Source organism: Papaver somniferum, chromosome 7 (genome assembly GCF_003573695.1).
Source record: "Papaver somniferum cultivar HN1 chromosome 7, ASM357369v1, whole genome shotgun sequence".
Lineage (NCBI taxonomy): Eukaryota > Viridiplantae > Streptophyta > Magnoliopsida > Ranunculales > Papaveraceae > Papaver > Papaver somniferum.
The window spans coordinates 50,708,033-50,720,910 of NC_039364.1; the positions used below are offsets into that span (position 1 = coordinate 50,708,033).

General features: G+C 35.5%; 1 pseudogene; it reads right to left on the reverse strand.

Moving 5' to 3' along the window:
- Positions 1-125: 125 nt before the first annotated feature.
- On the reverse strand, positions 126-3,724 carry LOC113297271 (annotated as a pseudogene).
- Positions 3,725-12,878: the final 9,154 nt, after the last annotated feature.

A 12,878-nucleotide genomic window follows, 5' to 3' on the forward strand; every position in this document is an offset into this window, starting at 1 on the left:
CTCTGTTAAGTATGTGAACACACTTCAACTAACAAATTGACAGGTACCTAAATCTAGTTGAGAATTTAAGTGTGGTTTCATTATAGTGGTGGTGGATGGGAAATACTGGAATGAATACGGGCACTATTCAAAGCAATAGTTGGCATGTCTGTTCAAATTGACTGACCCACCAAAGTACACAACATGTAAGAGTGTCTCAATGGCTATGGACAAACCAAGTAATATCCAATATTAATCCACATCTTGCATTTTTGGAACCTTCTTTCTAAGAAGAAAATATTACATTTTTTAACATGTTCTTCTTACAGGGAATGTGTACAGACGTTACTGAAGAGATTAGCATGAACTGGAGCAACAGAAATAAGGTGAAAAAGGAGGAATCATAGTGGGTCAGACCACCTTCTCTTCACCTCTGTATTCAATCGAACATCTTTAAGTTTACCATCTGTTCCATAATCCTTCTCCATAACAAGGTTGACTCCTTCGTCAGAGTACCAACTGAATCCAATGCAGAGAACATCATCCTTCTTGATGTCTACATACCCTGTTATGCCACCTGGAAGCCAAAGGACAGACACATCCTGCATATCAAGCATCTCTTCTTCTCCAAAGTGGACAGGGTTCTCAGGCAAGTTTTTCTTCTTTAAGGTCTCAGTACAGAGGTACACATAAGGCGTCTCATTGCTCTCCTTCGTCTCCTCTCCGTAAATTGGAGATGCACTCACCTCAAACACCTTCCAATATCCAGTCAACTCTGATGGCTGGATTCGTTTTCACTGAGAAAAGGGTTCCAAATCAAACTCCATGTCACTGCTCAAATACAACAACGCAACCGTTAGGATTCAGAATCTCAGATTGAAGAAGAAGGACAAGGAGAAGAAGAAGGCCAATGCATTGAAAAGTTAAACAACTTGAGTGACACTATGTCTAGAGACGGTATATGAAAATGGTTGATGATAATTTATTGTTATTATAAATGTTTAAAAAAGTAAAAGAACGACTAGAAGATTAAGTAGAGGAACACTCTTAGAAAATTTCTTCCCTAATTCAAGCTGTCGGATGATCTAACAGTAGTGAAAATAAAGCTCTCTTTGGAGCATTATTCAATTTAAGCCTCCTGAATTATCAAATGGATATCATGGCCTAAATATAAATAAACTGAAAAGAGTCTTTTACTAGTAAACAAAATCCAGAATCACATCCTGTGCGAAAATGTTTCGTCTATTTCACTGACGAATCTGCAAGTGGACACTATAAAACAGTAGTCATCGATTTCTCCTAAAAATCTCAGCTCCTAATTTCTCCTGAACTCAGAAGAAATTGTGATCTATCCATTGTGTCTTCAGAAACTAGGAATTCTAAATGAACTTGGAGAAACAATTATATTGTGGTATATACCGAGCAACATTTATACTAGATTTTGAATAATACGCACAGGAGATAGTTGAAGAAGCATATTGTTACCTTAGTTCACTTAAATTAGCAGGACTGACCCCCTTTTCTTCATATGCAGCAACTCTCATTATTTGTATGTCTGAACCACCATTTCCAAATTCTATCGTGTGCACAATGCGTAATCTTTTGTGACATCCTTTAACCAAGCACTACAACATGAAAACTTACATGAGCTCAGATAATTTCTCTTACTTGGACAATATTACTTCCCTGGTATAAGATGATTTGTTTCTTTTCTAGCAGAACACATAAATGATGCTAAATACATGTGAAAGACAATAAAGAAAAACGGAAAATTTTGATAACTAGTAAGCAATGAGTTATCCATCAGATATCATAGCACAATACACAGACAGATAGTTACTTGCTCAAACTTGAATGTTGGCGAGAGGAAATATTTTGAGTCATCTTCTTGTTCTCCAACTGGTATCTCCATAGGGCCTCTAGAATAAGATCCATCCTGCAAATCAAAAACAATTCTGGTTTGACAACAGGAAACTGGACATGCAAGAATATCATAAATTTATTATCTCTAGGTCATCAATGGAGAAAGCTACATCACAAGTATTTACGTGAAAATCATTTATCTTTGCCGTATCTTAGTCTTCAGTTGTTTTTGTTTAACGTGATAAACAGATTGCTATTCAGCAAACCAAAATCAAATGCCCATAAGGTTTCTAATTGTAGCATACGATCCATATAAACAACAAAGAAGACACTGATCAGCTCTAGTTAATCTGTGTGCAAATGACATTTAACCTTATCTTCTCCTACATGCTGATAGCAGTTCACTTGAGGTTCAGGGTTGCACAATGTTAATTCAGCTGGTCAATAGAGGTTTGAGAATCGCACGTGTAATACACATGTTCAAATTTTTAAGTGACCAATACTGATCTAGCAACAATGAGAAACTTTCAAAGAAGTAAATTGAGAACGAGAAACTCACCCCTAATGGATGCGGTATTTTCACAATAAACAGGTTACATTATCATAAATATAACTGAGCTAAAAATGTGAGCTAGCTGTTTATGAAGTCAAAAAGGAATCATAAAGTGTACCTCAAAGAAAACAAGGCCAGGCTCTATCCCCATAATATCGTCTTCCATCAAATCACTTGATCCTAGGTCAAATGATTCGAACGTAGGCAAATCACGATGTTTTGAGCTGGCATCCATCGTTTCCTTCAAGGGCAGAGACAGATCTCTGCTAACTTGCTGTATTTCACCATAAGGGTTCAAAGTAACCCAATTAATTTTCCTTCTAATGTGAGAACTCTGACCTTTGGAAGGTGATGGCACCAGTTCAATGTGAGAAAGAGTGTAGCAGTCATACAAATACTCGTTTTTCTTCCCCACGTTAATTGGCTCCATTTCCGCAGTAATGGGTGAAAAAACAGCTCCAACTCCTTTCCATATCCCACTTACACTACTAGAAAAAGTATTCCATATCGGTCTTATAACAGGTTCCTGACCAAAAAACAAATTCATATTAAAGAACTGAGTACAAATTTTACTCCCCAGTTTGTTTAACAGGAAATACAATCCCTAGAGTATCAAATTATGCATTTCCAATTGATAATTTAAGCAAATTGAAGTTCATAAATCACAATTTGTAATCTAACAAATTACTTTGATCCCTAATTCACAATCCAATAAAAAACAAACCCTAAAATTTCAACCTGGGTATACCTGTGTTTGCAAAACAGTCTCAACTTCATCCCACATAGTGCCAGAAACCATAACCCATTCTTATCTTTCTTCCCCCCTCCAACATTCTTCACTCTCTTACCTCCTCTCTTTCTCCTCCTACTTGGATTTTGTTTCTCCTCCCCTTTTGCTAATTCATTATCTACACTCCACACATTTTTTTTCTCTTTATTAATGATTCTATCTCCGTTATTACTGGTATTATTCCTTTTCTGATTCTTTTCGCTCTAGGGTTTCTATTTCCTCCATTATAACTACAGGAAATTACACTAGAAGAGATGTTTCGATCAGTAAAACACACAATTGAGTTTGAGAACGAATATAAGAAGGGGCGAGTTTGAAACCCTAGAAATGGTCGAGCGTCTGTGAATGATTTTGAAGCATCTGGTAGGCGTAGAGAGTTCATAGTGAAACCCTGACAGATTCACTCTCTGTCTCTCTATCTTCGGGAAATGAAGCGCGGGAACATCGGAACATGGGTGACCGTTACCGTTTTCAGCTCCACAAGCACCGTACTGTGCCGGTTCCCATGCATAATGACAAACTCTCCCATTTGCTATACCAGGTAGCCTGGCAAACTAACCACGCCACTATAGGAAAAGGGCCGGATGATGTCGAGCTATGATATCTAGAGCGGCATCAATAAAGTCACTGTCACTGGCGATTTAGTCTATATATGCGTGGAAATTCTATCTCCAACAGTTCTTTCTCAGTCGTTTGTATATAAGTGGTTTCAAACTTAGATTTACACCAATTTTTTCTCTCATTTTTAATCTCAAAAAATTTCAAATGACGTTCAAACCCAACTTAATTTTTATACAGTAGTACTTGAAGTTGTTGTTAACATATATGATAGTTATACAAAAAAATAGGTAAAAAGCAAAGAAATTTTCAAATTTTGGATATTAACCAGTCAAACCTGCAACCAAAAAGCACATAAGAGTTCCTTCAAATAAAGAAAACCACGAGACCAAAGATTATCGGAGATGTTTACTGAAATTTTTATTTAAGTTTTTATTGTACAAGTTTATATCTTGTAAAATGAGGCAATATTATTAATTAATTCGAAGAATTTGACTTAAAACAAGAAATATTGTTGAAATTCATCATTATATTTTTAATTCATCGATGCTTAATTAAAATATTTACATTTACTTGGACTTACATTTAATCAAAACATAAATTTAATCAGAAAATCTAGAAAAATTAAAATCAACAAATTAAAATTGAGAATTAAGAAATTAAAACTTTACCTAAAATAACAAGACTGGTTTATATTTGGGCATCACTTTTAAGATCTCTTAACAACTTCCATATTCAAAAGGTTTTCCGTTCATGTGGAGCCGCTCCGCCCGACACCTTTCTTCAATGTCCATCAGCCTTTCACTGCTCCTTGGGTTTCCACCGGCTCGCTTTACCCGAGAAACGTACAAACTTACTTTCTTATTGGTTACAATGAAGCGACCACTCAAACCACTCGCCTCAGGATTATCGAGGTTCATGGTTTCTTCTTCAATTTTCGGAAATATATTTTTCCACAATGCCTTGCCTTGATGTTGTGCACCATATCAGTAGACGTAGGGTAAAAAAAACACAATTCCTGCATTTGGCAACAATAAATTTTGCACTCCGTTTTTTTCTAGGATTTTGCACACTGGCTCCGTTAACACATCTTTGATTTTAGGTGGCGTGTGTTTCTATGAACTCAGCGGTGTTAGAATTCATATTACGAAAAATTAGAAGAATTTTGAGAGGTATGGAAGAGGTATGAAAGAGATGTGAGTTGAGTATTTATAGAGGGATGAATTTTGACCATTGGATAATGAATCACTGAGCGAAAATTATAGTGTCGAGAGATAGTCATTATATCGTTGGCAATCTACAGACTATCGAGCGATTTTAGTCTTTATTGCTCGGTAGACTCTATATCGCACCTGGCTAAGTGGTAAATACACCACTAAGCACGTTATGTTTGTCACTTTTCAATACCTATAATGGGTACAAAAATGGAAAAGTAGCGCAAATACCTCATGCAAAGGAACCGGCCTTACTCTAGTCTAATAAAAATCTGCTCCGCCGTATCGGTTGATATACTGAATCGATACAGCCACACGCCGTATCGATTCTGAAAAAGCGGGGGTCTAACAACCACACCCAATATTTCGTTTAGGCAATCTTTATGGACAAACTCTGATATAATTCCAAGAGAGTCAACTAGACAGTCAGACTCAATCAATGGAAATATATCCAAGAGTTGTATCTCTGTTTCACAATGTAATCTAGAAATCAAACAGATAAAAATCCGCGAGCCTGATTATTATGTGAAACAACTTGAACGGTACCAAAGACCGATATTCAAGTGTCAATCAATTTATATCAACAACCAAAGGTTGGATTATCTAATTGATTGAACTACGCGCAACCTATGATATTTCAATTATATAACCAAATATAATGCAGAAAAGAAATAACACAGACACCAGAAATTTTGTCAACGAGGAAACCGCAAATGCAGGACCTAGTCCAGATTTGAACACCATACTGTATTAAGCCGCTTCAGACACTATCCTACTCCAAGTTAACTTTGGACTGGAATGTAGTTGAGCCATAACCAATCTTACACTGATTAAGGTACCGTCGCGTTCCTTACGCCTATAAATCCTAGCAGGACTCTACGCACTTGATTCCCTTAGCTGATCTCACCCACAACTAAGATTTGTTACGAACCAAAGTCAAAGACTTGATAAACCAATCTGTCTCACACAGAAAAGTCTATTGAATAGATAAATCTGCCTCCCACAAAAATACCTATGAGTTTTGTTCCGTCTTTTGATAAATCAAGGTACACAGGAACCAATTGATACACCGGACTTATATTTCCAAAGAACAGTCTAGTAATATCAATCACCTCACAATAATCTTAATTGTATGGTAGCGAAACAAGATAATGTGGAATCACAAACGATTAGACGAATATGTTTGTGACTACTTTTTATCCTGCCTATCGAAGATTAAATCTCGAGAAAATCTTAGAGAAGATAGTACTCAATACGATAGAATACAGCAAGATCGGAACACGCAACTACAGAGAAAATAGTTGGGTCTGGCTTCACAATCCCAACGAAGTCTTTAAGTCGTTAACCTGTAATGGTTTTAGAAAAACCTAGGTTAAAGGAGAATCGAATCTATTCTCAACTAGTATCACACAGGAGGTGTGGGGATTAGGTTTCCCAGTTGCTAGAGTTCTCCCTTATATAGTCTTCAAATCAGGGTTCGCAATCAATATGTTACCTTGGTAACAAAGCATTCAATATTCACCTGGTTAGACTCAAGCTAATATCTTTCAACCGTTAGATCGAACTTAGCTTGTTACACACAAATAAAAAGTGACTTCATTTAGATATGGGTAACCATACCTAAACGTGTACACCTTGTTGGCTCAACAATAGTTAACCGAAGTTAGCCATCTGAACACTTTCATATCAACCTTGTTCATCTTAACACAACTAGTTCAAATGACTCAAATGAAACTAGTGGTTATAGAGTTGTTCAATTGTTTATATTCTCATTGAAGTATACAAGACACAATTGAAGAAAAATCGATTTTGATTCACTCGAATCAATTCATAAACATTATAGCCACGGTTTGCAAAAGATTGCATTCCTTAATTTATAAATGTATTAGTTCATGAACATACCGATTTTAGAACATAATCTACTCAAGTATGCAAACGGGTACGCATACCTAAGTGGCCAGACTTGGTCTGGGTTCGCCATTATGCGAACGGGTATGCATACTTTCGTACACCACCAAACTCAGTTGAATTCCCGAACTTGAACTTACGCCGGTACGCATACGGGTATGCATACTAAGTTCATGGGCTTTTAACTAACCAACCAGTACGCATACGGGTATGCATACTATGGTTCCCGGGACTTGGAATAACTTGCAATAATTAGCATAAAAGTACGCATACTGTGCTATATCCAATCATGGTTAATTGTTCTAAACTCTCATTTCAATCATTAAAACTTTCTTAGAAGACGACAATAGCTGTCTCACACAAACTATTAGCTTCAAAGCAATTTTCAAGTGATCGATAGATCAATACGAAACATTCCAAGTCTACATCAAATGACTGTCTCACACAAATCATGTAAGACGTTACCAGGCGATTTTTACATGATCATCTTTTGACTTTCGTCAAGAATATAAGATGAACTTGGTTAAAGCGAAAGCTTACCAACACATATTTTGAGAGATATGTAAGCGAGTTAAACTCAGCTCGAAATATCAAATGTGTATAATCGAAGTCTATATAGTTATACGACTTTTGTCTTAAATAGGAGATAGAGTAGATAGACTTTTGAGTGATAGATGAGTTCAAGTCTCCACATACCTTTTGTTGATGAAGTTCCACAAGCTCCCCTTAGTAGTTCTTAGTCTTCAATCGATGAACACCGTGAAGTCTAAAGCTCGACCACAGTTTTTATCCTAATCCGAGACTTAGCTATAAGTATACTAGAAATCAAGACTTATAGTTTTGGCAACTAAACTTGACAAACAAGCTTGAGACAACAACACTTGCGAGTTCGACCGAGCAGTGCTCTAACAGATTAGGTGACATATAAACTTATGTTGGACCCTTCTGTATCAGCAGAAAATGTATCGTTCATTTATAGAGTGTGAAATAATGAGGGTACCAAGTACACCACAATCTTTTCGATGTCAACCTATAATTCATATATACCTTGCATGATCTACTATAGACAGAAATTTCCAAGAATATAACAACCACAAGGTATACGCTTGGTATATAGTTTCTAGTTCGAAACTGAAACTATAGGATCAACCTAAGTGTTTGGGATTGACATATAGTGTATTTACTGTTAATTATAACTAAAACAATAATTATTATTGTGGAAATTAAAAGTAAAGACACAACAAGATTTTGTTAACGAGGAAATGCAGAGAAACTCACCTAGTCCAGTTTTGAATACTCTCAGAATTAACCCGTTATACACAGACACTACCAACTTAGTATAGTTGAGACCAAGTAAGCTACCCCTAGTTATCTAGTTTCCTCAATATCCCTACGCCTACAACCAATCTAGACAATGCACGTGAATCCTAAGATAGAGTCTACTTTCTTAAGTTGGTTCAGTCTCTCTGTAAACTTTAAGCACTCAATTCTTTTGATCGTCTTGCAAACAGTAATGACTCATCTGTTTGGTAACCACTCTTCTATTTTAGGAAATTAATCAGAGATACTTGTGTTTAGTGTGACAAAGGCTTTTCTATTTAAAATCATCTAAACTTCTTTGTCGGGTTATAGATCTTCCAACATCTGGATTAAATTACTTAACCAGATCGAGTCAAACAGAACTACCAGATTTGGATACTGAAGAGTACCACCAAATGATAGCTTGTCTATCTAAATTACGACTAGCAATAATAAGTCTATCAAAATATAAACTATATCTAGTCGAACCCCAGCCGATCAAGTTTGTGCACGAAGAAAATCATGAAGATACAAAACCAATAAGAAAAATCTGCTTGTCTTTAATATTCAACAATCTTCTGTACCTGCACAATAACAAACTTGAATCCTGACTTATGATCGATCACGTACGGAACAGAGTCTTAACAATGGATGATTACAAGTCAATGTTAATCTCTTGATCTAGTTTAAGTGACTTTATGTCAGAAGATAAGACTCTCAAGAATAATCAAACTAGGTGCAATCAAGAGCTAAAAACCGTTAGTCAATCAAATTAATAATTGAAAACTAAAATAACAATATAATTCTAGTTTCCCATAAAGGATACTAGTAGAAGGTTCTTGATCCCAAAGAAGTCTTTAAACTAGCGTAGGTAAGAGATTTCGCCTAATTAGGTTATTCTCTTCTCCAAGATAGTATTACGAGAATATTATTAGTCGGCTACACCAGAAACAACAAAGATGAAGTTGGCCTAGCTCAGGATAAGTTTGTAACAAGTAAAAAATTCAATATTTATAGACCAGGGTAGTTTGAACACCAAGGAATTTCCACAACCGAATATATTTTTAAGATATGCAATAAATCACCCAAATTTGGTTTTGTCTAATTCCAACGATTGTCCAACTGTATAACTGAAATCTTCATGGAAAACTCAATATTAGATAGCACTTAACTAATATATCTTTCCAGGGATATGTTTTGATTGCTGGAAAAATAATTTCGAAAATCTCAAAAAGATTATCTATTATTTCGGTTTGGGATCTGACCTTGAGTATCAATGAATATCTTTGAACAATTAAGAAATAAGATTTCAACACATGTTCAAATTACTCGTTATGTCGACATCTTGAACTTTCCTATTTTTTGCAAACCTTATTTCCAAAAGCACACCAACCCCAAAGTGTACGTGACTTAGAGAAATCGGTTTTGCCTATTGGGACCGGTTCTAGCATGACTCCTAAAGCAGGTTAGGATCGGTTCTACTTTGACTCCTAATATAAGTAGGAATCGGTTATACCTTTACTCCCAACATAAGCTAGGATCGGTTTTACCTTGGTTCTATATAGGTTAGGATTGGTTCAACCTTATGATCTTCTACGAAAACCAGACCATCAATCCTCTTGATTTCCTTTAGACTATGAAACAATTTCGTACCCTGATTCCTTAAACTTATGTAATTAAACATAGTTTTCTAGGTATGAATCCAAACCTATGTGTACTACACAATTTAGTAACGAGTTAAAAAGATTATGTTGATGTTGTAATCACGAAGTTCAAAAGATAAGCATTATACTTCGCGATTCAATATACCAATATAAAGCACTTATCACTATTGATATATTGTTTCTTGACACTTTAATCACAATATGATGATCAAGTCTATTATACTAGAGTTTCATATATATAACTTGGAATGTTAAATTTTCAATCAGAAACGACTTGAAAGCTTATGATATAAAAATGGAAACAAGTCAAGTCATGTATTACTAACCTCAAGCGGAAGGATGATGTCATCGTTGATGCCGATACGTCTTCGGAATATTCAGGTCTTCAGAGTGATACTTGTATGTCTCAACATTTCTAGACTTCCTAGTCTAACCTAACGAAGTTGACTCTAGTAATCTAATCAAGCTACTGAGTTTTGATACTAAAATATGACAACCAACCTTGACATACCAAAGCTTGGTGGGTTCAACCGAGCAATGGTCTAACATACTGTCTGGATACACCTTGAAAAAATACTTTTTTGGCATCTAACAATCAAAAACATAACCATTAGTTTGGCGATATTATTTCATTTCAAAATGATTTTTTTGTATTGGAAGGGAAAATTTTATCCATGCATAAAGAATTTACAAGAAGTAAATAGCAAGTATAAAAATAAAATAGAAAGAAAAAACTAAGAAACACTTAAAAAAAATTAAAAAAATCCAAGAGTTGAAAATGCAATAAGCTGGTAGTGCCTATATCATCTTCAAACTCCACTTTACCAAGATTGCACTAATACCACTTCCACAAGTACTACAAATCCCATTGCCAAAAAGCATGTGGAGCAAATACCATAAAACCATTATCACCAAATCCACCCAATACCACCATTTGCACATGAAGCAAATCCCAAATAGAAAAACATTTATCATTATATAACTACCTCCATATAATTGAAAAAGAAGAGATGACATATTCAACCCCCAAAAACTAGAAACAATTGAAGAGGACCTGACATCTTCAACGCCCAATAACCAAAATCAAACACGCCTGCTTCATCAAAATCAAAATCACCAACTCAATACCAAAAAACACCTACCAAAGATATGAATGTTGTCGTTATGCCGTCGTCAACATAACTAAGTTGTTGAAGAAAAATCATTTGTTTCTCCACCACTAGATTTGAATCTGAATTGATCGATCACCACCATCAACTTTTTTCATCCAAAAACATGAAACCTTAGTTATCGTCACCACAGTGATGATCCAGCCATCACATAATCGTTAATCGACATTATCTTTCCAACAACCGACAAAACAAGTTTGATGCCTAGTACCACCATTCATAACCTAGACAAGCAAAAAAAAAATAACCTAGATCTAAAGTAATATAAAAGAATACCTAGTAGTACAGAAGAAAAAACCTTTTCTCGGCACCAGAGCTGAAGAGAATAATGAAAAAACTGAGGGGAATGAGGCAAAAGAAGAGAGAGATTGAAAAGAGAAGGTCTAGTATTGATTAGTATGTTTGGTTTACTTTTTGTAGGTAGTTCAAAATGACTTATCTTGACTTCCAGAATTGATTTTTGTTTCTAATATCTAAACATGCTACTAGTGTTGAGCATTAGTGTTGAACGAATCTTATTAATATATCGACCCGTGTGAATACACTATGATTCATGACAATGCTTGATGTGATTTTAACAGTTGTAGAAACATGGTAATAAGATTCGTTCAACTCGGACTTGTGACGATTCGCTTCTAGACCTAATTCAAAATTAAACTAGAAAATATACAAAAGATGATAACAATATTATTAGAGACTGAGACTCATGATTCCACCATACAACTCATTCATGCGATTCATATATTGATTCTAAAAAATTATAGCTCAAATAGTGACTCTGATTCTTTACCTAAAGTAGATTTTAAAAGTTAATGAGTGTAATCGAAAGCATGGAACATCAAAAGTCTTAAACTAAGCGTGAGTGCATGACCCATCAATTGAAATCACAATCATTCAATAAAAACCATAACTAAATTAATAATCAATGCAGAAAGTCACAAAAAATTAAACATAATTACCACAAGCATGAAATATGACTTCCTCCGCCATCCCAGTGTTAGGGTTTAACTCCTCATGTCGAAAACAATCTCAAAATATTTATTCATGGCTCAAAAAGTGTTTACAATAAAGAAAAAAGAGAAATGAATAAGATCAGTGAATCTGCAGCGCTGTATTAGTGATACAGAATCGTTGTTACAAAGGCTCAGTTGCAAAAGGATGGATGTCAGTTGCTGAAAGCTTTTCGCAAGCACTGCCGAGAGCGATAGTTTCAGCGACTCTCCTTTGAGTTTGCAACTTACTTAAGCAGGTCTTTGTCCTTCTGCTTCTTCTTCTTCACCTGCTACTGAGACTTTGCAACTCCTTCTGCAACGTGATTTCTTCCTCTACTCCACCCCAAAACTACCAATAATCTCTTATGGAACTCCTATAACTCTATATATACACCACATGTACCAAAAATCTCGAGATAATCTTCCCTTTCTTTCACCGGAAGTCGCGTATTATTTTCTATTTTTCTTCTCTTTTTCACACGTTAATAAAAAAGTATGAGATGTTCAAAACTCTCCAAAGATAGACTGAAATCCAACAGGGAAGATATTCTCCTTTTTTACTCCACGTCATTTCCCAAATTAAAACCAGACTTCGAGATATCTCTGTTCCCCTGTTTTCTTGATAACCACGATAATCTTCTATTTTTACGTGAAGAAATATCTTACCGGTCCTGTTTAATCGCAGCAAACAAATACCAATCCAAATCCACCAGAAAAACCGAGAAAATCTCGTTGAAAATCCTTTCCATGAAACACGCAGTATGACTGAATAAATTTCCCCTCAAATTTCTTATCTGAATAGTGGAGAAAATGGGCGCCCCTATCCAATCCATGGGTAATTTTAGGGGTGTCTTTATCAATTTCCAGGGGTCCCTTTATCATTTTTCTT